The sequence below is a fragment of the Globicephala melas genome, chromosome 8 (assembly GCF_963455315.2).
Source record: "Globicephala melas chromosome 8, mGloMel1.2, whole genome shotgun sequence".
Lineage (NCBI taxonomy): Eukaryota > Metazoa > Chordata > Mammalia > Artiodactyla > Delphinidae > Globicephala > Globicephala melas.
In genome coordinates this window covers 101,633,176-101,660,275 of record NC_083321.1, presented here as the reverse complement: position 1 = coordinate 101,660,275, position 27,100 = coordinate 101,633,176, and positions in this window count along the sequence as shown.

Sequence of the window (27,100 nt, the reverse complement as noted above, 5' to 3'; positions counted from 1 at the left end):
TTCAGTTTCTTTCCTTCTTTACACAGTTTGCTTTCATCTTATTGAATTGTATATGATTTCCAGCATAATGTTGGAAAGAAGTGAATAGATGATAGTAGGTATCCCTGACTTTTCCTGACTTTGGCAGAAATGCTTCTACTTTTTGAAAATATGGTGCTTGTGGTAAGTCTTAGTGTAGTCACTTTTTTAAATAAAATATCTTTTCCTCTTTTCCTAATTTTTAGAAACCATTTTTATGAATAGGTATTATATTTTTATTTTTCTGTTTAATATAATCATATGATTTTTTTCTCCTTTAATCTTTAGTGTGATGCATTAAAAAGGGTATTGTAGAAGTTATATGCACTATAGACATAAGGCAATGACAATATATGAAAATCAAAAACTTCCTGTCTGTAAGTAGTCATACTTAAGCTCCATTAGCTGATATCATCACAGAATGTTTTCTATGTAATGAAACTACCAGGGGAAGCCTAGTTTTAAGGTCATTGTCCAGATCAGGTGACCTGAGTGTAGTGAATTCTATAATGAGTGGACTCTGTAACTCCTTCTTGTAGTTCCAAGAAAAAAACATGCTTTTTTTTTTGGCCTTTCTCTTTCAAGTATAAGTTGAATTGAGGAATAATTTTCCTGAGTCATGGGATCAAACAAAGCAATTTAGAACAAATTGCATTCACTTCATACTTTTACATTAAACTTTTGAACAATGGACGGCTATGAACTGAGCTGTGTGGTTGCATCCCAGGAACCTACATCCATTTCTATGCAAGCTCAAACCTCCTGTTAACCTAACCTTTTGGGTTCCATTTGTAGATGACCATCCTCGTTCCTCATACTCATCCATTTATGTCACCTTCTTTATCAGCCTTGAGATAAGTTTATGGAACATTCTCTTGAAGACTGAAGCCTAAACTCAAGGTGACCGGGCAGATGCAAGAACTGTCCTGTGAAAGCTTACTTGCTCTGCAGGTCCGGTTTACTCACAGGGAGAGAAACAGGGCTGAATTCTACCCCACTGTGGGGAGTCTGCAGGCTCTTGGCAGATACAATTATGCCTTTACAACAAAAATAAACCCAACAAAGAGGAGAGTATGATGAGTAGCTTGGTGCACAGCTTTCTTGGCAGCCTTCATCAAAATGCAGCTGACTTTCATATGGTTTTCATTGTGCCTACAAACAGGACGGGCAGGACTCACAGCCTGCCAAAGAGTCACACCACCCTTTTGAAGCAACCTTATCAGAGTTGCACAATCGCTGGTCCCTTTCAAATTAGCCTATGAAAGGAAAAGAAGAGGCAGTGCTTAATCTGCCTCAGCCTTACATCAGTCCCCCAAGCCACCACCCATACCACTAACATGCCTACTAAACACTACTTTACATGTAACCTGTGTCTCTGGTCTATTGAGAGAGGATCGCACATGTTTTAAATTTTGTTTAGTTTTTGTCAAAAGGATATAAGTTTAACGTCAGTGGGATTTTTTGGTGCTGTTTTATTACCGGCTCTATCCTTAGAACCTAGAATAGTGTGTGGCATACAGTAAGTGCTCCATGGATTTTTGTTGAATGAAGACTGAATAAAATAATGTTTCTTCCACAGTATCCAGTGTTAGTCAAATACTTTCTCAAGAGAATTATGTAAATAAGGGCTAATTCATGAAAGTTGATTGTCTCCTAGTCTGTGCTAGAGACTTATCTAATAGTGTAATAATTTAAGCTAGAGAATTTGGTGGCTGGCAGTGCTTCAAATTTGTAATACTGAAGTGGGATGAAGTCATTCCTGGATAGGTGTGAGGGACAGAGCATTTATGTTCTACTTAACTCTCTTTCTTTTCCACACTATTTCCCTATGGTCTTACATCCAGAAATACCTCTAAATCCAGAATTGTGAGGACAGGTGAGTTTTGTGTCTGGTTGACCTGAGGCTCTTGGAAAACAAGGTTGGAGTCTTGCTAGAGATCATTCTTTAGCTAAGAAAAACCTAACAGGATCAAATGTATCCCAGACCTAATTTCTCAGAGAGGTTCTTGGGCCATAATAATTTCCTCAAGATTTAGGATTGTTAAATAATAACTAGTGCAAACATTTAGGGGGTTAAGTTAAAGTTTCCTAAATAAATGGATCCATCAACCTGACAATTGATCAGATTAATAATTTTGTGAGAAAGAAAAAGGAACTGGCATTATTTTGTCCCCTTGCTGGTATCTTTCAGAAAAGCAAAGTATACACAGTGAGTGGTAAGCATGACATATAAAAATGTTTGTTCCCCAAATCTCAAAAAATGATTTTGTCTCCATGTTAACTATGTGTGCCTATATTTGTATGTCTGTGCAGTGAATGTGTATGATTGTGTCTGCATACATGGGATGTGAGTGTGTGGGCAATGTGTGTGTATGTGCAAATATTCACTCATTTATACATTCAACAATTAACTTCCTATTATCTGCCTCACATCTTTTCAATGGACCACTGAGTATGTGTGGACCCAGTATTTCTTGTTCACTTAAATTGGTTTTATTGTCATCATAATGAGCTGTAGTTACTGCTCTTGTTTTCCTCTAAATATCTTAAGTCAGTCAAGCTTGACTCAAACCAAAATGTTACTGCAGACAATAAAATTATAGAAAAGCACTTAGAAAATAATCTGTGGTTCTGAGTTTCAAATTTGGTTTCTCGTGGCTTTGGGAAAGCATGACATTTTGCAGCCTCCTAATGACTTATTGTTACGGGTAAAAGAATGGCTATGCCACCAAGACAAACAGGACTCACACAACATGAGCTGAGGGGCACTGGGAAAACAGTCAATTCTAAAAGTATTTCAACTCATAAGATTTCACTTCATACTAAGATTTCTTCTGCCAGAGTTTTAGTTTTTAAGTTGATTTATCAGTTCTCCTGTTAAAACATGTAATCCGGAAAAAGTAAGATTTTAAGCTGCTGTAAATTAATATCTTAATGTGATTTATTTATCAAAATATTTCCAAGAGACAGCTCACTGTGTGCTGAGCTTGGCAGGGAAGAGAAGGGAGCATTCTACAGGGCAATGTGCTGTCCTGGGGTCAGTTTGGCCAAAAGGCTGACCCAGGAAGGAGAGGTGGTAGGGGGAGGGGAGAGAGGGAATGGAATGAGGGAAATGTGGAATTTGCTGTGATGCAAAACAAGGTTTATTAGCTATATAGGGAACAAATTTCTTGTTTTTACAATCATGAGCCCACAAACAGCATGGTAAACATGATAATTAAATCATGTACATTTGTAATTATCATATTATACTAACAGAATCAGAAGGTACCATATGTTAAGTAACAGACGAAGAAAATTCACAGTCCTTTAAGTCTTCATATTAAAGTGATTACAGATTGCTAGGTGAGAATTTATATTTTTTGGAGTGTTTTAAGGTTATGGTACGTATGAAAGTCAAGCATAAAAGTCCCTTCTGTGTGTCAAACGAAAGAGACTCTGGAGGAAAGAACTGGGTTAATTAGAAATTAAATTTTATTTTAAAATCAGAATGCCAGTCTGTTGATTGACAAGGTTAAATGCAACTTCCAGGATACAAGGTACATGGATACCAGGCTGTCTGCTCACTGTAAGGTAGTCACAAGAAGCAGAACGATCTGGACATGAAAGAATGGGCCTTCCAGTACTTTCTTACTCCAGGAAATAAATTTCTCTCTGAGATAATATGTATGTATATATATTTGAAATATATATACATACATTATTATATTGCATGTATAATTTATATCCTGTTTTCTTAAAAAGGCTACATCGATAGTGTTTTTCCATTTAAAATTCTTCAAAACATTTATTTTAATGATTATATTTAATTATTTGGATATACTATAATGTACCTAACTATTCATCAACGTATTAGGTTGTGACCCATAGTTAATTCCACCACTCAACTGATTTTTTGAAGCTACTACCTAGTGTAAAGCCCTATTCTTGGCAATAAGAATTATGACTACAATAGGTAGGATTTCTCCTTTAATGTGTTTTCTTAAATAAGGTTGTAATTGATACTTTATGTATATATCTTTGTTTATATTTAATTACATTTGGGATAAATTCCAGAAAGCAGCATTATTAGGTTAAAGATATGAATATTGTCCTGTTCTTTATATATGCTGCTCAATCATATTCTTAAAGGGCTATATTAACTTATGTATGTATATGTCAATTAAACTGTTTATTTATCTCACTGGACCTTTACAAACATTGTATACCTAATTTTTAAAAGTAACTTCTTTCTTTGATTTCGTATTTTTGATTAATAATTTAACAGATTTTCACATATTGATATTCCTCCTTTATTCTCTCTTCTTAACTGTTTTAATGATTTCTCATTGATTGATATGGGCTTTTCATATACTAAGGGTGTTAAGCTTTTTCTGCCATACATGTTCCAAATGTTTTCTACTATTATTACTGGTTGTTTAAGGTTTTGACATAAAGAGGTTTAAAATGTTATCTAGTCAAGTATATTGATTGCTTCCTTTGAGGTCTCTCTCAAAGTTTAAGTACTCAAAGTTTAAGTACTTAGTTTTAAGTATGGAAATGTTGCCTTAACAAGGATTGGGCAATTATTCATTTATATTTTCTTCCAATTTATTTCTTTTTTTAATGGGAGTCTTTAATTCATTTAGATTTTATTTTGATATTTAGTTTTATAAGAAGATCTAAATTGATTTCCTTTTTACTCATAAACCTAGCTTATTTTCCCAGTACCATTTATTGAATAATTGACCCTTTCATCTTTGATTTGTGATGCTCTCTCTGTCACATACTCACTATGAACATACATACAAGGATCTGCCTGGGGACTCTGTTTTTTGGTGGATTTTAGCTCTTATTGGATATTCAGTGGCAGTACAGAATTGCTGCATATAGTTTACTTTCAGAATGCAGAGTCATATATATATATGTGTGTGTGTGTGTGTGTGTGTGTGTGTGTGTGTGTGTGTGTGTGTGTGTGTGTGTCTTCTGGGTTAAAAAAAAAAGTCTGGGCTTACATCCTGGTTCAAACTTAGATCTATTCAAACCTTCTGAACCTCAGTTTCCCCATCCATAATATAGTGACAATAATATCCTGTTGATGTGTTGTTGTGTGAAGTAAGTAATATAATACATGTGCAAGAAGTTTGTGAAATGTAAAAGGAATTGCCAACGTCAGTTTTTACAATTAGTATATAGACATAACCTGGGCTGTGACTTTATATGAAGCCCTATTGGACCTGGTTGGTTTTGTGCTCATATAAATTCAGAAAAAGAAATGTGAAGAAAGTAAATTACCAGCCAGAACGCTGATCCATTGTGCAATAGAGTCCTATGTCATCTTTTGATGAGCATTTCCCTTTTTTGTTCTATGTAACTGGAAATCACTGTTGTAAATACCAAGCAGTATGGGTATTAATTAATGGGTCATGTGTAAATGCCATTAGATATGGAAGAGAGACAGTAAAGAAATTAATAGAAACTGAATAAAAAATGGCTTAAATAATAGCACAGGAGACTGTAAATACACAAATCTAGCTTTGAGAAAATATTTCACTACAAAGAAAGAAGAAAGTTGGCAAAGCAACTTCCCCTTCAAACCTGTGAACTCAGTTTTAGCTAGATACACAAGGATACCCAACAAAATACTGCTTCATGACAAAAACACTTACTCAAAAGCTTAAACCAGAGCTAATGACTTCAGGGAGTCAAATAAAAATAAGGTTCATTTATATTTCCTTGCAGATCCAGCTTGAGAAAGAAAGAAGTGTCTTCTGGTGTCCAGAATTCTCTCTAAGGTCTAACCTTAAAAAACAAAACTCAGGGGCTTCCCTGGTGGTGCAGTGGTTGAGAGTCCACCTGCTGATGCAGGGGACACGGGTTCGTGCCCCAGTCCCAGAAGATCCCACATGCCACGGAGCGGCTGGGTGCGTGAGCCATGGCCCCTGGGCCTGCGCGTCTGGAGCCTGTGCTCCGCAACGGGAGAGGCCACAACAGTGAGAGGCCCGCGTACCGCAAAAAAAAAAAGAACAAAAAAACTCAGTGATCTGCTTGATGGAGACAGCACTGCTCCCACAATTCCCCCAGAGTCCCCTCAGTTTCCCTGAAGGTTTAGCCCCTGAGTCAAGTCAGAAGGAGCAATCACATCCACAAGCTCAAGGTTGAATCTGTTTAGTGATCAATAAAAACTGAATATTTACTCACTACAGCAGGCTTAGAGTAAATATTCAACTCATGAGCATTGAATTAAATAAATTATGTAATTCTAGGTTCATTTACATGATTATGTGGTGAGACTTTACTCCGTGTGATGACTCTTCTAAGGATGCTAAGAATATAGGGGTAAGTCAGACTTACATTTTTGCCCCAAGGATCTAAAGCTTAGTCAAGGAGATGATGCATATATCCATAAGTATAACAGAATATAAAAAGTTATAGATGACATGAACATGATGTAGACAGGGTATGATGTGAACTCAGTGGAAGGAAACATATCTGGGTATGAGGAAAGCATGGAAGGGTTTATGGAGGAACATATTTTTCATGAAATGAGAGAGAGGGAGAGAATGTGTGATAGCAAATACATCATAAGCAATGTTGTGGTGATACAAAGAAGGGGAGGTAAAGAGAAAACCAAGTAGGTAAAATAAAATGTTAGTTTGTGATGACCAGTGAGTATCATGACTAGCAAGTAATGGAGTACAGCTGGGAGCTGAAACCACTCCCAGGAGAAATTGCATAAAAAGGAGAAATTGCAACAGTCTAGAAACCGTGGGCATCAAGTAGAGTCTGATCCATCTCTCCCTTAGATTTGTATGCTCTTTGAGTGTGCATACTGTGACTTACATCTTTGTGCCTAGCACAGTGCTTGGTAAAATGTAGAGACTCAATAAATGTGTTGAATTTAGCTCCCACCCCAGAGGAAGGCTGACACACAATGTGTATCCAATGTTCACCTCTGAGCAAGGAAGAACGGGTAAAATAGTGGATAGAGTACTAGATTTCAGTCCCAGACTTCCCATTTTCTAGCTGAGTGACCTTTGGTGAGTCAAGTAACCTCTTTAATTTTCAATGAACCGATTTATGAAAAAAAAGAGGTTGAATAAACCTCCTTTCCTGTGGGGATACTTGATGATTCATGAGATCAGTGCTTATAGCCTGGGGATCACATTAGTTCTTACATGCAACAAAATTTGTGTGATTTTTTTTTTCCAAATGGGATGTATTGTCATCAGAGGGTCTTAAATTTTAAATATATTAGGACCCATCAGAAGAGACAGCAGAGCCTTATTCCCCGGAAAGGATTCCCTTTGCAGATCACGTCAGTGCCTTAGTGCCAGCTGCAGAGGTTGCTTCAGTTATGGAGATATTTATTCCATTGACCCCTATTCCTGATCCCACCAGTGAATCTTCAGCACCCGTTTAATAGCATCTGCTAACCATATGGTCTTTCTAGATGGTTTCTATTTTAAGTCCAAATACAACTAGTAAAAAATATTTAATGATACTCCTCCTTTCTTTCTTCCCGTGTTTTTGCTTTTAGCCTGATTGTTGAGTGATTTGTGATTGTACCATAACATGATAAGTTAAAATTGAGTATTAATCACAATAAGAACTAGTATTTATAAAATGTTTTCTTACAGTTTATTTCCTTTTACTGTCAAGCCTACTGTGTTTAGCCAGCTAAGGTCAAGGGTACTGTCTCGTTTGCTCGTGTTCATTACTGACTTATACTAAAACAGAGAATTTCAGGGATTCCAAAATGTACCTAGTTGGGATTTCAAAATATAAGTAAGTTAGAAATATAGTTTAACTAGCAGCTTTTTATAGTTTAGTAAGTCTGGATGTTGCACTCATAGGCCTGGATTTCAGCCCTGAGACTGACCTTTTTCTTCTGTGTAACATTGGGTAAATCATAGAGTCACCCTGGACTTCATTTCCCTTATCGGCAAGAAAGGAGAATAAAAATAACAATCTATCTATTACATCATTAATATGATTAAATAAACAATGTGGTTATATTGTTTCACAGTCTGAAAAGCATCAGACATATGGAAGAGATCACAAATGGCAATAATACCAAACATTCCAAAACACGCTGTTTCTATTTCCTTTCAATTATTTTTTCCAGTTTTATTGAGACATAATTGACACATAACATTAAACTTAAGGAATACAACATAAAGCTTTGATATAGGTACATATTGGGATGTGATCACCACAATAAGTCTAGTTAACATCCATCACCTTACAAAGTTACAATTTTTTTTCTTGAGATGAAACCTTTTCAGATCTATTCCCTTAGCAACTATGCTTCAGCAATTCCACTTCTGAGTATATATCTGAAGGAAATGAACAATCCCAAAGAGATATCTACACCCTTATCTTCATTGCAGCAGCATTATTTGCAATAGTCAAGACATGGAAACAGCCTAATTGTCCATCAATGAATGAATGGAAAAAGAAAATGTGAGATACACACACACACACACACATACACACACAGGAATACTATTTAGCCATAAAAAGAAGGAAAGTCTGCCATTTGCAACAATATTGATGATGGATCTTGAGGACATTATGATAAATAAAATGTCAGAGAAAGACAAATACTGTATGAACTCAGTTATAGCTAAGGAAATCTAATTCACAGAAGAGATGAGATTAGTGATTGCCAGAAGGTGAGGGGTAAGGGATGGGGAAATTGGATGAAGGGGGTCAAAATGTACAAACTTTCAGTTATACGATAAATAGGTTCTGGGAATGAAATGTACAACTTAACAACTGTAGTTAACAATACTGTATTGCATATTTAAAAGTTCCTTCAATTATTTCTGCTATTTATGTTTGGATAATTTCTATCTATCCTGCCTTACATCCATTTTCCTGTCCTGGGCTAAAACCACATCTTTAGACTTCATTTTAGAATCTCAGAAATAAAATGTTATTTTTAATTGGGAATCAAAGAATATCTCTTCTGGCTTTTGGCTGAAACTGTACTAAATATTGGCAGCATTCTTGCCAGTTTAACGGTGTACTGTTTGTCCTTCATTTCCCCACATGCCATACTTTGCCATACACTCCGTTAAGGGTATGTATATTCCTAAGCCATTGTATATTCGGATCAGTGGATGATGGTCTTTCTGCCCAACTTTGTGCTCACTTGTGTCTATTCACTTTCAGGTTTCTACACAAAACTCTATTCTCTCTAACCTCACCACCCTGTCTACCCACTGCTCCCTGAAGCCTGATCATCATTTCCTTATAAGGATAGCATCACACAGGATACATAATAATATTAATATCCGTAATTACAATTCACATGGATTAAGCATACTTCACAAGCCTGGGTTTTATACATTATTATATTAGCCAATACATTTTTAGTTAGTATTCATTGGGAGCTTACTATGTATCACTAACTGTGACCAGTCTTGTTTCATTTGTTATTCACAACTTTGAAAACCAGGTATTATTAACACTATTTGATAGATGAGAAATTTGAAACAAAGTGAAGTGGCGTGACATGTTTAATATGAGAAAATACTATACGAAAAAGCTGGGATTTGAACTCTCCTCTGATTCCAAAAGGGTCATACACTATGATCAAGTGGGGTTTATCCCAGGGATACAAGGATTCTTCAATATACGCAAATCAACCAATGTGACACACCACATTAACAAACTGAAGGATAAAAATCATATGATAATTTCAACAGATGCAGAAAAACCTTTTGACAAAATTCAACACCAATTTATGATAAAAAGTCTCCAGAAAGTAGGCATAGAGGGAACTTACCTCAACATAATAAAGGCCATATATGACAAACCCACAGCCAACATTGATCTCAGTGGTGAAAATTGAAACGATTTCCACTAAGATCAGGAACAAGACAAGGTAGCCCACTCTCACCACTATTATCCAACATAGTTTTGGAAGCTTTAGCCACAGCAATCAGAGAAGAAAAAGAAACAAAAGGAATTCAAATAAGAGAAGAAGAAGTAAGACTGTCACTGTTTGCAAATGACATGATACTATACATAGAGAATCCTAAAGATGCTACCAGTAAACTACTAGAGCTAATCAATGAATTTGGTAAAGTAGCAGGACACAAAATTAATGCACAGAAATCTCTTGCATGTCTATACACTAATGATGAAAAATCTGAAAGAGAAATTAAGGAAACACTCCTATTTACCATTGCAACAAAAAGAATAAAATAGCTAGGAATAAACCTACCTAAGGATACAAAAGACCTGTATGCAGAAAACTATAAGACACTGATGAAAGAAATAAAAGATGATATAAACAGATGGAGAGATATACCATGTTCTTGGATTGGACAAATCAACATTGTGAAAATGACTATATACTACCCAAAGCAATCTACAGATTCAATGCAATCCCTAACAAACTACCAATGGCATTTTTCACAGAAGTAGAACAAAAATTTCACAATTTGTATGGAAACATAAAAGACCCCGAATAGCAAAAGCAATCTTGAGAAAGAAAAACGAAGCTGGAGGAACCTGGCTCCCTGACTTTAGACTATACTAGAAAGCTACAGTAATCAAGACAGTATGATACTGGCACAAGAATAGAAATATAGATCTGTGGAACAGGATAGAAAGCCCAGAGATAAATCCATGAGCAGATGGTCACCTTATTTTTGATAAAGGAGGCAAGAATATATAATGGATAAAAGACAGCCTCTTCAGTAAGTGATGCTGGGAAAACTGGACAGCTACATGTAAAAGAATGAAATTAGAACACTCCCTAACATCATACACAGAAATAAACTCAAAATGGATTAAAGACCTAAATGTAAGGCCAGACACTATAAAACTCTAGAGGAGGTCTTCCCTGGTGGCACAGTGGTTGAGAGTCCACCTGCCGATGCAGGGAACACAGGTTCATGCCCTGGACCGGGAAGATCCCACATGCCGTGGAGCGGCTGGGCCTGCGAGCCATGGCCGCTGAGCCTGCACATCTGGAGCCTGTGCTCTGCAATGAAAGAGGCCACAACAGTGAAAGGCCTGCGAACAGCAAAACAAACAAACAAACAAAAAAACCAAACCAAAACAAAAAATCCCAAAATGCAACAAATAAAAAAACCCAAAATGAAACAATAAAAAACCAAAATGAAACAAACAAAAAACCCCAAAATGAAACAAACAAAAAAACCAAAACGAAACAACAAAAACCCAAAACGAAACAAAGAAAACAAAAAACCCAAAATGAAACAAAGAAAAAAAAAAACGAAACAAAGAAAAAAACCCGAAATGAACAATAAAAAAACCAAAATGAAACAACCAAAAAAAACAAAAGGAAACAAAAAACCAATAAAAAACCAATAATGAAACCAATAAAAAACACCAAAACAAAACAAACAAAAAACCAAACCAAAACAAACAAAAAGAACCCAAAACAAAACAAACAAAAAACCCCCAAAACGAAACAGAGAAACAAAGAAACCAAAACGAAACAAAAAAAAAAGTGAAAAACAAACAAAAACAAAACAAGTAAAAACAAAACACAACAAATTAAAACAAACAAAACAATACAAAACAAATAAAAAACAAAACAAAACAAAAAACAAAAGAAAAAACAAAACAAACAACACAAACAAAACAAAACAAACAAACAAAATCAAAACAAAAAACAAAGAAAACAAAACAAAGAAAAAACACAAAACGAAACAAAACAAACATAACAAACCAATACAAACAAAAAACAAAACAAACAAAAAAACAAAACAAACAATAACAAAACAAAAGAAACAAACAAGATAACCCAAAACAAAACAAACAAAACAAAACAAAGCAAAGCAAACAAAACAAACAAACAAAACAAAACAAAAAAATAACAAAACAAAACAAACAAACAAAAAAACTCTTAGAGGAAAACATAGGCAGAACACTCGATGACATAAATCACAGCAAGATCCTTTTTGGCCCACATCGTAGAGAAAGGGAAATAAAACAAAAATAAACAAATGGGACCTAATGAAACTTCAAATTTTTTGTATAGCAAAGCAAACCATAAACAAGACGAAAAGAAAACCCTCAGGAAGGGAGAAAATATTTGTAAATGAAGCAACTGACAAAGGATTAATCTACAAAATATACAGGCAGCTCATGCAGCTCAGTATCAAAAAAACAAACAATCCAATCCAAAAATGGGCAGTAGACCTAAATAGACATTTCTCCAAAAAAGATATACAGATTTCCAACAAACACATGAAACGATGCTCAACATCTTTTATCATTAGAACAATGCAAATCAAAAGTATAATGAGGTATCTCCTCACACTTGTCAGAATTTCCATCATCAAAAAATCTACAAAAATAAATGCTGGGGAGGGTGTGGAGAAAAGGGAGCCCTCTTGCACTGTTAGGGGGAATGTAAATTGATACAGCCACTATGGAGAAGAGTGTGGATGTTCCTTAAAAATCTAAAAATAGAACTACCATACGACGCATCAATCCCACTACTGGGCATATACCCTGAGAAAACCAGAATTTAAAAAGAGTCATGTAGCACAATGTTCATTACAGCTCTATTTTCAATAGCTAGGACATGGAAGCAACTGAAGTGTCCATCAACAGATGAATGCATAGAGAAGATGTGGCACATATATACAATGGAATATTACTCAGCCATAAAAAGAAATGAAATTGAGTTATTTGTAGTGAGGTGGATGGATCTAGAGTCTGTCATACAGAGTGAAGTAAGTCAGAAAGAGAAAAACAAATACTGTATGCTAACACCTAGATATGGAATCTAAAAAAAAAAAAATGGTTCTGAAGAACCTAAGGGCAGGACAGGGATCAAGACGCAGACATAGTGAATGGACATTAGGACACAGGGAGGGGGAAGGTTAAGCTGGGACGAAGTGGGAGAGTGGCATGGACATATATACACTACCAAATGTAAAATAGATAGCTAGTGGGAAGCAGCCACATAGCACAGGAAGATCAGCTCCTTACTTTGTGTCCACCTAGAGGGGTGGGATAGGGAGCGTGAGAGGGAGACGCAAGAGAGAGGAGATATGGGGATATATGTGTATGTATCGCTGATTCACTTTTTTATGCAGCAGGAACTAACACACCATATTAAAGCAATTATACTCTAACAAAGATGTTAAAAAAGAAAGAAAATTAACATGGCAAACTTGTAGGAGTGAATGATGGTGCCTGGCTTTTCCTCCCATATAATGCACCATTTATTTCTTCTAATTAGAATTAGACTAACTGAAGCCTTTGCTTTCCAAATTTTTAGGAGTATATGATGCACTTCTATATATGGCAAACAGAGCTAAAAATGTATAGATTTCTTATCAAATTAATGAAATTTAGGTGTGACATTATGCTAACATGTGTGATCAATGACTCAAAGGTGCACTTATTTGCAAAGTGAATCAACCATAAATGCCTTGTTTGAAAAGAAAAAGATGTGTGTGTGTGTGCATATATATATATATATATATATATATACACATAGAGAGAGAAAGATAGAAATTGAAACCTTATCTTAATTTCTATAGAATTAATATGCTTTCATTTGTATAGAGTCACTATGTACAGTTTTTGACATATTCCAAACAGAAATTTATTAGAAAATTGTTATTTGGTCTGAAGTCATTTTATTCTTTGCCATATGTTCTGCATGTGTTACATAGAGGAGATTAGAGGTAGAACATGATAAAGGGGGACTGCTAAAGCACCCCTCAAAATTTTTATGAAATAACATTAATTTTTACAATGGCAGAGCAAAAGCTACAGGGAGACTATAATTGTAAATATATGAAATAGTTATGGATGTATAAAACATGCAATAATTAACATAGCTGTTTTCAGATGATGGGATTAGGAGAGTCTCACTATGAATATTACCTTTAATGTTTTTATGCTTTTCATTTAATAAAAATAAAGTACAAAGATCATTCAGAGTTGTTCCTCTGATCTCTTTCCAAATTAGGTATTGATTCCAAAGCTTGCTCCATGACCGGTATTCTGCTGTCCACTCTTCTCCCTCTGTTGGTTCTAAACCTTGGGAGCTTCCCAGGTGAAATCTGAAATCGGTCCCCCTACAGGCAGAGCAAGGAGAGACTGGAGAAAGAGACAGCTACTCCAGATTCGTAGGTGGCAATTTTAACAAGGAAGAGATCTTACTACGAGGCTTGTCTTGGGTGCCCTCAGGACAAGTGATGTCTGCACCTGCCTACCAGAATCTTAAAAGTTCATAAAGAAGCCTTAACTGGGCTCAGTCATGTACACTGTCCAGATGGTTTCAATTACACCTTGCTCTCTCCAGGCTGCGTCCTTGAAACAGGCTCCCACTCTGGGAAGAGTGGGCAGATCATAGATCCCAAGGACGGGGAGGAGTGTGGAGCCTCCTACTGCCTGGGTCCAGCTCATGGGTCAATTGGTGGTCAAGTCCTCTCCATGCTCTCCTGCAACACCCTCAGATCAGAGGGTTCTGCACGAGACGAGATGGCACAGACCATATGCCGGGGAGTGGGCAGCAGGGTACTGACAAAGCAGAATTAGAAGCGGCTGAACGTGGGAGTCAAAGAAAGTTGTGCTCCTTCTCTGATTCTGCAGCATGCTGGCATGAAGACACTGGCCACTTATCTGTCTCTGACCTATTTCTTCATCTTATATTGGGAGTGAGACTTTTTTTTACCCCATAGTTAGGGATTAAAGGATATCACATAGATGCAGTGCTCAACCTGGTGCTCAGCACCCTATAAGCCCTTGCCAAATTTTACCTTCCCCCACCTCCTCTTATTAACTTCTACGTGTGTCATTATCCTCACTGTGCAGGGCCAACCATAAATAAAGCATTGAACTGTAAAGTGGTAGAACAAACTTAGATGACATCTATAAAGTCCATCCCTCTTATTTTAAGAAAGGAAACAGAGAGCCAGAAATGTCAAGGGCACACAGAGAGAATGTGGCATAACCCAGGAGCCTGGAACTATGAGAAAATCACCCTCAGCTTCCTTCTGAGGATTCAGGCTGGTGATGATTTTTTCCAGCATGACGATACCCTTCTATAAATAAATCAGGTATGCCAGGGACACAGAAGGCATCAAGAAAAGAGCGGGCTCACTCTTTCATTTTTCCTCTCACTCCAACCCGTCAATTTGAAGAGCAAACATTGAGTTTGAGTTTACTGAGGTCTAAGTCACCAAGGCAAAAGGTGAGTTAAATCCACAGTGCTTTCCCTGTAACATCAGCTGTATGATAAACCTAGATCTCTCCCCTTCCGAGAGCCATATCCTAAGAAAAAAACCCGAGCATGGCAGAAGAGTAGAAAAGAGGTAGAAAGTGTGTCTTTGTACCCCTTGAACAGATGGAGAGCATGCACACACAGAATGCATGTGTGTTTGCTATGTTACTATGCCAGGTAGCAGTGCCCTTTCACAAAGACAGGATATTTCAGAAGCTGCATGGCTCAGACAACTGCAGAAAATGCAGACACTTTTTTGAAAGGTCAAGGCAAGGACGATGTCTGACTAGGGCAGGGATGGGTGAGCCCTGCCACAAAAGCCTTCAGCTGTGCAGGACAAAATCTGCACTTTCCCCTCCAATGCAGTGTGAGTGGCACGTCCCTTCTTTCCCAGACCAAGAGGACACTCTTTTGCAAATATACGAACTCACTTAGCTAACCACCTTTACCACATATTCTTGCGAAAAAGAACAGATTCCTCCAGACACCACTATCCTTTACATCTTCCTTTCCCACACTTGAAAGATCTCCAGTTCCTTAAATTGCTTTCAGTAATTTGTGTGGTTTTCATCCTAGCCTCTCTAAAGATGTCTTGTCAGACAATAGCACTTGGCAACTCTGTTGTCTTCTTCCCTCACAGGGTTACATTATTTTTTTTTTTATTTCTTACCTCCTACAGGGTGTCACTGGAGCCTGACAGAAGCCTGGAATGATTTGATGGGATTCCTTAGGCAGTAAATGTCTCTTCAAACTACTGCAGAGTGATACTAGAGTTATCGCTTTCCAAAACTGAATTTTTTTAATGTTTGAAATGTAATCTTAAGAGAGAGAGAAAAAAAACAAATGCAAAGTAGTATGTAAACTACAATCGATAAGATATGTATACATGTAGACAGATGCTGGAAAATTATAGACACAAACAAAAGCAGTGTTTTGGGGGTGGTAGGACGAAGGTTGTTTTTTCTTTTCCCCTGTGCTATTGTTAACTAATTTTCTCCTTAAAAAATTCCCAAACAGTTGCTAGGATTGGCTGTCTTTAGATTAACTCAACTAATGGTATGAGCAGTCGCTTGGTCATATTGCCAAATGGTTATATTCAGAATTGTAAACACAATATGGTCTGGGTTTTTTTGTTTGTTTTGTTTTGTTTTTTTTAACTAAACAAATTTCCATCCAAAGTCAATGGAGGAAGAAGAACAGAGAAAGTGGGGACCAACTATTAAATCATATAAATCCAGCTGAATCTGCCAATAATTATGAGTCATTTAAAAGTAGGACTTACTCCTAGGCTTATTTCAAACTTTGGAAGCTACACCAATTACCAGTGGCTACCTAGAATGAAGATTTGAGAGAGCCAATACAACTTAGAAGCATATCCAACTTGAAAAGGATGAAAACGGGATCACTGAATACTTTCCATAAACTAAGTGTAGAATTAGGAGACGGTATAGTGCAGTTGCATTCAGAAAACAAAACAGAAGCAACAACCAAAAACAACTTCCTTTTATTCTTTCATGTTTCCTTCTTTTCAGGATCAGCCTCTTTTTTTATATAAAACAGGTTTGAGGGCCCAAAGCCTCACTTATTTTTCTGGAGAATAGATTTTCCTTGCTCATTACACTTGATCCTCCTAGATCTGGGCATTGCTTCTGATCATTTTATAATCCTAGAGAACAGTCCATGCTTAAAGGAACATCTTTAAACTAGCTAATTGCATGGTCGATGGCTGGTGAATAGCTTAAATCACCCCAATTTCTCCTCTTACCACTTTAAGCTGAACATTCACTCCCCTTAGCAATTAAAACTAAATATTTAGGCTACCATTAGTATTGTCTTTAAACAAAAAGTGACACGGTCTAGGGGACTTTATTTGTAGGAGAAACAATAGAGCCGGTTTCTGTAAGCAATATTTGTACCTGCTATCATTTCTCACACCCAATTCAGAAAAAAAAAGTCAAATGAATGGTTTCCCAGAATGAGACTCTAAACTTATACTGTCTTCCTTCCTAATAATGAGACAGGATGGAAGTTTGATCCTTTCCAGAGCTTAAGACAAGAGATATACCAGGGGCACTATCCTTCTTTTCTTCTCTAACTTTTTATCCTGCCTGTCCAGAATCCCCTTTGGTCAAAATGTGCTTTGTTAGATCAAAATAAAAAGATTTTGATTGCTTATATGAAGTAACAGAACAGATATGAAACTCGGGTATTAATAATTTACTATTTTTTTCAGCAAATATCTACTGTGGAAACGCATGACCCCAAGATGTTCAAACCAAAGAGGAAGGTAACAGCATTGTCCAATAGAACTTTCTGCAATGGTGAAAAGGTTTTACAATTCTGATGTTTAGTTTGGTGACCCGTAATCGCACATTCTATTAAGCATTTAAAATGGCACCAGTGTGACTGAGAAACAAAATCTGTATTTAACTTTAATTATTGCAAATTTAGTTTTCAGGTTTATTGAGATGTAATTGACAAAAATATTGTAAGATATTTAAAGTGTACAACGTGATGATTTAACATACATATATACTGTGAAAGGTTTCCCTCCATTGAGTTAATTACCACATCCATCACCTCCCATATTTACTTTTTCTTTTTTGATGAGAACATTTAAGTTCTACTCTCTTATCAAATTTCAATTATATGTACAGTATTATCAACTATAGTCATCATGTTATACATTAGATCCTCAGACCTTAATCATCTTATAACTGAATGTTTGTATCCTTTTACCATCTTCTCCCTATTTTCCCCAAACCCCTGTCCCTGACAACTACTTTTCTACTCTCCATTTCTATAAATTTGACTTGTTTTTAATGATTTTACATATAAGTGATACCATGTAGTATTTGTCTTTCTCTATCTGGCTTATGTCACTTAGTATAATGCCCTGCAGGTTTATCCATGTTGTTGCAAATGACAGCGTTTTCTTCTTTTATAAGGTTGAACAATATTCCATTATATATATTTCATCTGTTGGCTGACACTGAGGTTGTTTCCAAACCTTGACTGTTGTAAGCGATACTGCAATGAACTGGAAGTACAGATATTTCTTTGAGGTAATAACTTTGTATCTTTGGGATGTGTACCCAGAAGTAGGATTTCTGGGGCTTGCCTGGTGGCGCAGTGGTTGGGAGTCCGCCTGCTGATGCAGGGGACACGGGTTCGTGTCCCAGTCCGGGAGGATCCCACGTGCCGCGGAGCGGCTGGGCCCATGAGCCATGGCCGCTGAGCCTGCGCGTCTGGAGCCTGCGCTCCACAGCGGGAGGGGCCGCAGCAGTGAGAGGCCCGCATACCGCAAAAAAAAAAAAAAAAGAAAAAAAAAAGAAGTAGGATTTATGGATCATATGATAGTTCTATTTTTAGTTTCTTGAGGAACCTCCATACTGTTTTCCATAGTAGCTGTGCCAGTTTACATCGTAAATGTAAATATCCACACATGGCTAGTGGCATCAATTTGATGGTGTGAGATAAGTCTATGAGGGAGAAACATGCCAGGTGCAATGAGAATGCATAGGACAGACAGATATCTCCCTGGTACCGGGGCAGTAAGAATGATTTCCTAAAGAAACTGAAGCTAGACCTGAGTGTTTAAGAATAAGTAAGGGTTAACAAGGTAGAGGTTGAAGGCTGAGAAAAGTACTTCAGGTGGTTGAGACAGTCAACGTAAAGGCACTGGAGTGTGGGAGAGTGTGATCTGCTCTAGCAACTGTTCACAGTAGCTGCGGCTAGAGGGTGTTTTGTTTGTTTGGTACGCCGGCCTCTCACTGTTGTGGCCTCTCCCGTTGAGGGCCACAGGCTCCGGACGTGCAGGCTCAGTGGCCATGGCTCACGGGCCCAGCCGCTCCGCGGCATGTGGGATCTTCCCGGCCCGGGGCACGAACCCGTGTCCCCTTCATCGGCAGGCGGACTCTCAACCACTGCGCCACCAGGGAAGCCCTTGAGGGTGTTTTGAACTGACTGGGAGGACAAGGTAGGGGAAGGAGGCTGATCATGAAGGGCTTGTGTTGTGGCTTAAGAGACAATATCATCATCAAATGTGCCATCATCAGATTTGCTTTTTAGGGAGTTAACCCCAGCAGTAGCATGGAGAGTGCATTCACTAGGGAAGAGACAGGAGTTAGGGAGACCACCTAGAGTCTAGGAGCTCATCCTGGAGGGAGGTCAGGGGCCTAAAGGAGAGGGAAGGTAGACCTGGTGTTTATAGGAACACCAGCAAACTTCCAGCCTCTTTCTGAAACTAATGCTACCAAAATGCCACTAACTGGGAACTTCATATTCCACTTTGAAGAGGAGATGGGTGACTTCTACCTATTCTCCTTTGGATGGGAGTGAACAGAGGCAGAGCTGGGGAAAAATCTAAACATACCTTCCACTATAATACATGGTGAACGCTTACTTTGCTTCCAATAACTATTATCAATTTTTAGCCAAAATCATATTGCATCCAGCTTGACTTTAAAAAATATTTATTTTGAGGGCAGGCATAAAAGAAACTTCAGATTCCTGGAATTTTCTTACTTTGATCAACATATGATAAAGAATAAGCCAACCTCAAGCATCTATCCAAGTGTCAGACCAAATATCACTTCCTCAAGGAAGACTTCTCTATCAGACACCATTAGGTCCTTCTATTAAACACTCTTATAACCACCTGGACTTCTGTGTAATTTGTATAATTCTGTATACACATGGCCTGCAATTATAGAAGCTCTGTGAGGCCAGAATCTGGTCAGTCTTTCACACCACAGTCCCAACACATAGTGCAGTGGCACATGCTTGATAAATAAACCTTGGCTGATAAAGGCAGCATGCAAAAATTCAGGGAAGTAGCTTCAACCCGAATTATTTGCTTCTTGTTTCAATTTCCTCTCTAGAAGGTATCAGAAATTTCTAAAATCTCTGCAGATGAGTGTGATGAGTAGCCAGGGTTGAGAATCTTACGCCTGGTCCTACACAATTTCCCTAGAAGATTTCTTTGTTAGGAGAGACTGCATTGCATACCATTGTGACTGCCATCTTTGTCTCTGCAGTCTTAGTGCCTAGGTTTGAATCCTAGAGCCACCACTAGCCAACTGTGTGAACTCAAGCAGATTACTTAAACTCTCTGTTTTAGTTTCTGTTGGATGACGTCTTCAAGAGGACATGACTTCCTCTGGTTGACCCACAAGCTGGACCCAAGCAATTGGAGGCTCCTCAGTCCTCCTGTTTTTGGAATGTATGCTCTGCCTACCATTCACACAGGGGAAGTTTGTTCCAAGGAGGCAGACTTGAGAGAGCAAGGGGTTACTGAGAGCATCTGGACTGAATACATGACTGAACCCAGTTAAGGTCTCTACAGGAACATTTAAGATTCTGGAGGGCAAGTATGGTGATCTACCCACCTTGTGGGGACTCAAAACAAGTCTCATAAGTAAGTTCTCTTGCTTATTAAAAACTGCTACCTCCCCTCCCACCTCTAAATTTCCTTTCTAGAAAGGAGTAATGATCATTGTACATTCAAAAATTTCCTGTGACTTCCTTGTTTTCAGTCCCACATACAGTTTTGTTCTTTGCATCACAATGGCTGAAACTTGACTCAGAATTTCTCCAAAAGATACTCAGGCCTCAAAATCTAGACAGCCAACCTTCTCCCTTCAATGTACCTGGAATTGAGGTAAGTTTTTAAAAGAACTGCATACACCCCATATTTAGCACTGTGACTATTATTCATGTACCTGTACAAGACATGATCTTTTTTGTCAAAAATCACAGCCAGGAATGGCAGTAAAATAGCTACAAGATTCCCATATGCCACATTAAGTGGACTGTAGGGACATGCGTTGATACACTACTGATCCAGGAAAGTGTACAGATAAATCAAAAACTCAATAAGAGAAAACCCAGCTCTACCTTCCCATTTGCCTTCAGGCTATAAAGGATTTAAGTCCAGGAAAAGAACATATTTTGGGCAGATTTTTTCTTTTTTCTTTGAAGGCATAGTAGCAAATGCTGATGCTTTCAGCAAGGACTCAAGAAGGATCTTCGTTTTTGCAAGAAAATTTCACCTGCTGGTAAGATCAGAAGATATGGCAAAGCACTGGGACCATGACTATGGGGTCAATAATATTAGAGGTATTTGGTACTGAGCCAATCCACTTTTCTTTATGTAGGAACATGATTTGGTTAAAGAGATGGAGGTAACTTCTGCAAGAGCACAGATCTGGGTTCTGAATAAACACCTATAACATTCCAAGCCTTTGCATTCAGGTATGTGAATTCAAAATGGCTAATAATCCAACTCCCAGGACTCCACACAGCAAGCCAAGCTTTCCCCTACAGTAAAGCTGGCACATTTTAATTTATATGGATCATTCCTCGTCAACTCTATAAGATTGAGATTTGTTCTGTCTATTATAATGTATTGAGTATAAACTTGGAATAAAAAGCTATGAGGTCAAGTGCAAAGTCCATATTCTTTCTCAATGCCTGACACCCAAGGATTCGAATTTTAAATTTATTTAGAGCTGGTACTGAGAGAGATCTAGAGGTCATGGTGGTAATAAGCCAAACAGAAGGCAATAACGCAGCACTGTCTGCTCAGTTCAACCACTGTGGACTCTGGGAATATGAAGCTGGAAATGGAGAAAGTCCCTAACTCAGCTCAGTGGGTCCAAATGCGATGGGCTGATTCTTGGGATTCAGGCAGTGATAAGCAAAGCAATAATCAGCATCTGAATATAAAATATATGTATGTTACTGGAAAACTGTTCCATCTAGAAATTTGTGAATGCTTACTAGACTATCACTACTTATTAATCTAAACTTAGCCTAGGAATTGTTTAACAATGAATGACTAATACTGATTTTCTTTTCCAAAGAATATAAGCCCCATGACAGCCAATATTTTTGTTTGTTTTGTTCACTACTCTATCTCAGCTGCCTATAAGAAGGCCTGAAATGTAGTGGGCCATCAAAAACACCTATTGCATGAATGAACAAATTAATGAATAAGAAAACACGGCCCACAATTTATTTGTACAATCATTTGTCACACTTGTATTTTTAAAAGCAATTTTCCAACAGGTTTACAATAATCCACCAAACTCTCAAATTATTATTAGTATTTTTTTTTGTTTTCTAGGCCTAACTACCCTGTATCAAGATTATAGCAAAACACTTGAAATTCAATAGGATTAATACTCTTAATCGTGTATTTCATTCATATGCCTTACCTGGCACCTCTGTTTGATTTGAAGAGAAGCCTAATGTTTTTCAAGGCCTACAGAGTGGGTCCATAGTAATAAATCCCATCAATATTCACATCCAGTCATTTTGCTTGGGTATACACACACACACACACACACACACACACACACACACATACACATGCACAAAGAGTGCAGAAACGACATTAGTAATTGCAACCCCGATTAATTCTTACTTGCAAGGCCACTGTGGAGGCAAGGCTAGTATACAAATCCAGACATGCCTATTTGTTCCCAGCAGACAGTGAATGCCACCTCTCCTCCCCAATAAGTGATTCACATTTTGTAAGATTATAGATGGCAAGGTGAGGCATCCAAGGGAGACATGTTTCTAGGCATCTTAGAATGTAGTGCTTCTTTGAGATATCTCTTTACCAAAAGACTTCAGAACATTTTCTAAACAAAAAGCTATGTTACAAAAATGGGTACTAAGAAGAATGAAGACTTATAAGGTAGTATCTTTGTTAAAGCAATTAATTTTTTTTCCAAGAAAAATAAAAGCCCTGATATGAAATCACTGTAATAACTTTACATGGATTAGCAGGTGTGGTAAATAAAAGAAGACACAATCTCCCACAGTTTCACCCCAATTCTTAGTATTCTTGATAGGAATAGAAGTCACAGAGGTTAAGGTATCACAGGGAAAAGTAGAAGATAACTTCTTTCTAGTCATTTCCATTGTGTCCCCGTGACTAAGGCACAAATGTATTCAAATGTCAGGTTCAGTTGTATCTTGTAAGACTTTCCCTGGACTGGAGTGTGGAAAAGGACGTAAAAAAAGAGAAGCAAGACAAAGAAATCATTCCTTAATGAAATTCTGCACTTAACATAAATAATGTGAACTGTCCCTTCCTTTACCCACTCATTTCAATAAGGTATTAACTTCACACCTACAGAGGTCATCTAAATAGGAATGTGATTAAGTAGTTAAAATCATTTTACCTTTTTTTTAATGGATATTAAACCCTGGAAATTTATTTTAAAACCAATGTACATTGGCAAATTAAAACACACAATTTAGTAAATGTGACAAGGTCTGTGAAATAGTCAGGGTCATAAATAAGTCTATTAAACTCACAGAGTTTTGAATCTTAAATGTTGCATGTTTTGACATGAGCTTGTTCTGATGTGTAATGCATCATAACAATAGGGAGGTTGTTTTGCATTTGAGATGTAGGAAGACAAATACAAACTGATACAAAATATTATAATGTATCAGGACCATGAATAATGTAATTACCAAAGGCCTTAATACATCATATGCTTCATTTTTTCAATATGATAAATACAAGTAACTGAGGTTTGTTAAATATACGTGAGTACATAATTATATCAATGATGTTAATTAAAACACATCTTAAGTTAGCCCAAGAAAATATTAATGTGAGCCCCAAAATTTCAACTTACCATTTTTAGCATTATACATATATATATATATATATATATACTTAATATATGATCACCCTCCTTTTTCTTAGGTTTGTATTAATCATTTTCCATTTCAAATACAAAATTACCTCAAGCTGTTTGGTTGTGGAAATGTAATTGCTATTATTCTGATTGCTATTGATAACAAATGACTAATCATGAAACTTCTTCCCAGGGAGTTAGGATACTTGGTTTCTAGGACCAGCTCTGTCACCAGCCGGAGTTGTTACCTGGGGCAAATAATTTAACCTGTGTAAATTTCTTCATTTGCAAAACAAAGGAGTTAGCTCAGTTGTCTCTAAGGTCCCTGCCAGACCAGACCGAATATTCCAAATACCTAAGATCTATGACTTTCACTAGTTATTCTAATTTAAAAAGGCAATGCCAATTTATGACCTGTTCTCTTCTGTACTCTTGCAATTACCATTGATCTTTCAGAAATACTCTCTGTCCAAAGCCTCTGGGGTTATTTGTAAAATGGAAATTCAAGTGTTATGAGAAAACAAAATGGACAGAAGTTTCTAATAAATATTTCATTCCATGCTCTGGCCAAAGCATTGAAATTGCATTCCCCTCATCTCAGGAGAGTCAAGGTTAGGGCCTTACCCACAGACTTGGGGTGCTCCAACCCTACAAGATTGAGAAGTTAAATCTTCACACTCAAGCATTATAAATTGCAGGTTCCTTCCCAGTGACAAAGCTCAGCTCTGTGAAGGAATGGTGTGGGAAGAAATGCTGTATTTTTGAACTGGTCTGAGAGGTTCCCTGTGCTAACCTCATTTTCTGATCTGCTGTTCAGCTTTGCCTCCATTTTCCCTGGCATGAAAGTGAGCCCTGCTTGAACTGGCCATGGGAGTAGGGAGGATGTGGCTTAGAGAGATTTTGGCTCTTACTACCTTATAGCTCTTCTCAGCTTGATTGGCAAAGCTCTAGATAGCAACACCACCCACTTCTTTCTCTTTTTGCCTCCTGTTCCTATCAACCCTCCTTCAGTTTCCCTTGCTGAGATACAGAGAGGTAACATCTGACACCATGGCCAGCAATTCTGAACACATGCAAATGGAAGTCCCAGCCATGTTTGGCTTCGTTGAGGCGGCTCATGCTGTGTCCTCTTTACAATGATCAGTGGCCCCTCTTTAACAAGGAATGGCACACCCCCTCCACCTCCACTCATAAAAGGATCGCAACGTGATTCAGCCTCTAATTGTTCCTCATGAGTTTTAAGGGACCCATGAGGTGTTACAGCTGACTGTTTAACTGATCATTGTAGAGTGACTAAATGTGACATTTCCAAAGAATTAGGTGAAAAACCTACCAGACTCTGGTAGGGTCAAAAGACTAGGCACCCTTATGGATTTCAATATCACAACACTCATCTTGTTTGTGGAATGAGGCATGTTAGAAAATATTCCCAAATTTTAAAATAGATTTTATGCTAATGGACTCTTAAACATTTAATGCTCTGTTAACAAATGGTTATTCCTCCATTAAGCACCATCATGACCTATGCATAGTTTATGAACATTCCTGTTGTCCTTGAGAGAAATCACACACTGTAAGGGCTAAAAATAGCAACCACGTGAGCAGCGGAGTATAATTTGCATCTCAAGTTCAGCGGACATCATCTAACTCAGAAGCTTATTTCCAGGGATCAGACTCAGGAAAAGGCTCCAGTAGCCTTTCAGCAAACATGAATATTCTGGAAGTGACTAAGTCCCCTGCCTTAGAGAGAGCTGGTTTTGAATGGTGTAACTTTTCCTTTTAATGGTGAAATACACAGAATGACACTTCCAGTCTTTCATATGCAGCCCAATCACCTTTGTCTACACTCGCATGGTCCCATGACACATTTCTTTCTCCATCCAGCAAGAACCAACCTCCCCACACTCCTTTCACCTTAAGAGCCACATAAACCAGCCATAGTTATCTAACTTGACTCTCTACCTCTATCTTCCAGTGGTATTGAAGTTCTTGCTCAACTCCCTGCTCATTTCCTGAAGTTGTTGCAGGCCTCCTGTCTTTGTTCATCCCGTTCTCTTAATCTCATCACACACTCCATCTTTCTTTGCCGCGTTAACTCTTATGTATCCTTCAGACTCCGCAGACACATCTTCAATCTCTGGAATCTTTCCCTTAATCTCCAGGTTGAGCCGCCCCACTGTCCTTCCAAATGTCCTCCAAACATCCTTCTCTTTGGACAGACCACCCCGATCATGAGTTCCTCAAAAACAAGGGCTGCCTCTTTGTCATCTCCCAGCCTACCACTAAATGCACGTTAGCTCCTGTGAAGGTTGTTGCCTGGGAGGCCCATCCTGGGTGAATTGATTTTTCCGTATATCAACTGTGTAGCAATAACTGAATCAGTAGATGTGATGGTATGAAATTTATCTCAAAAAGCTTGTGTTTAGGTTGCTCATGGTGAATCAGAGGATGGGGAGATTTTCCCATTATGTTTTCTATCCAACTCTCACAGACCATTGTGATTTCGTAATAATCCCAATTCCATATGCTTTATAAACTATAGATTGTTATATAGTTTACAATATGTTTACTCTCATTATAAATGTTAAAAGTTTAATCTAGAAATCAAGGCTAAATTTTAAATGATAAGCAACTAGGTGACAACATCTAATGTAATATCACAGCAAAGAATGGAAATAAGAGGGTTTCTCTTCAGAGTCCTAGTGTAGACAATTTTCCCAGTGTGGAGAAGCACAATGCTTTTCACTAATTTATCGAGCTTCTCCATGTCAGACTGTTTATAATTTGTAATTAAGAAATCTCTTGGCAAGTTGAAAAGTCTTCATTTGTCTTGGATATCAAGATGTTATCGGGACTTTCAATATTTGTTGATTTTCCTCTTCAGCATGTGAAGACTCTCAATAATTTTCTCCATGTCACAACTGCTCCTCCCCAGCACTACTTTGTGTCCCATTTCTGACTCTTGGAGTTACTCCAGGCTAGTATTAAACAGAGCAAAGTTCTTCACCTTCTTGGTTTGTTGGTCCCTTTCCTGGACAGGATTCTAAACACTTATACCCATCTTGATTTTATCTTTTAAGAGAAACATATTTATTTATCATATCCTCTGTGTCAGACACTGTGCCAAGCATTTCACTGTATCATCTGAGCCATCACATAATTCTTCACAATACTATTTATTGCATTCAGAAGTGCATATTAAGTA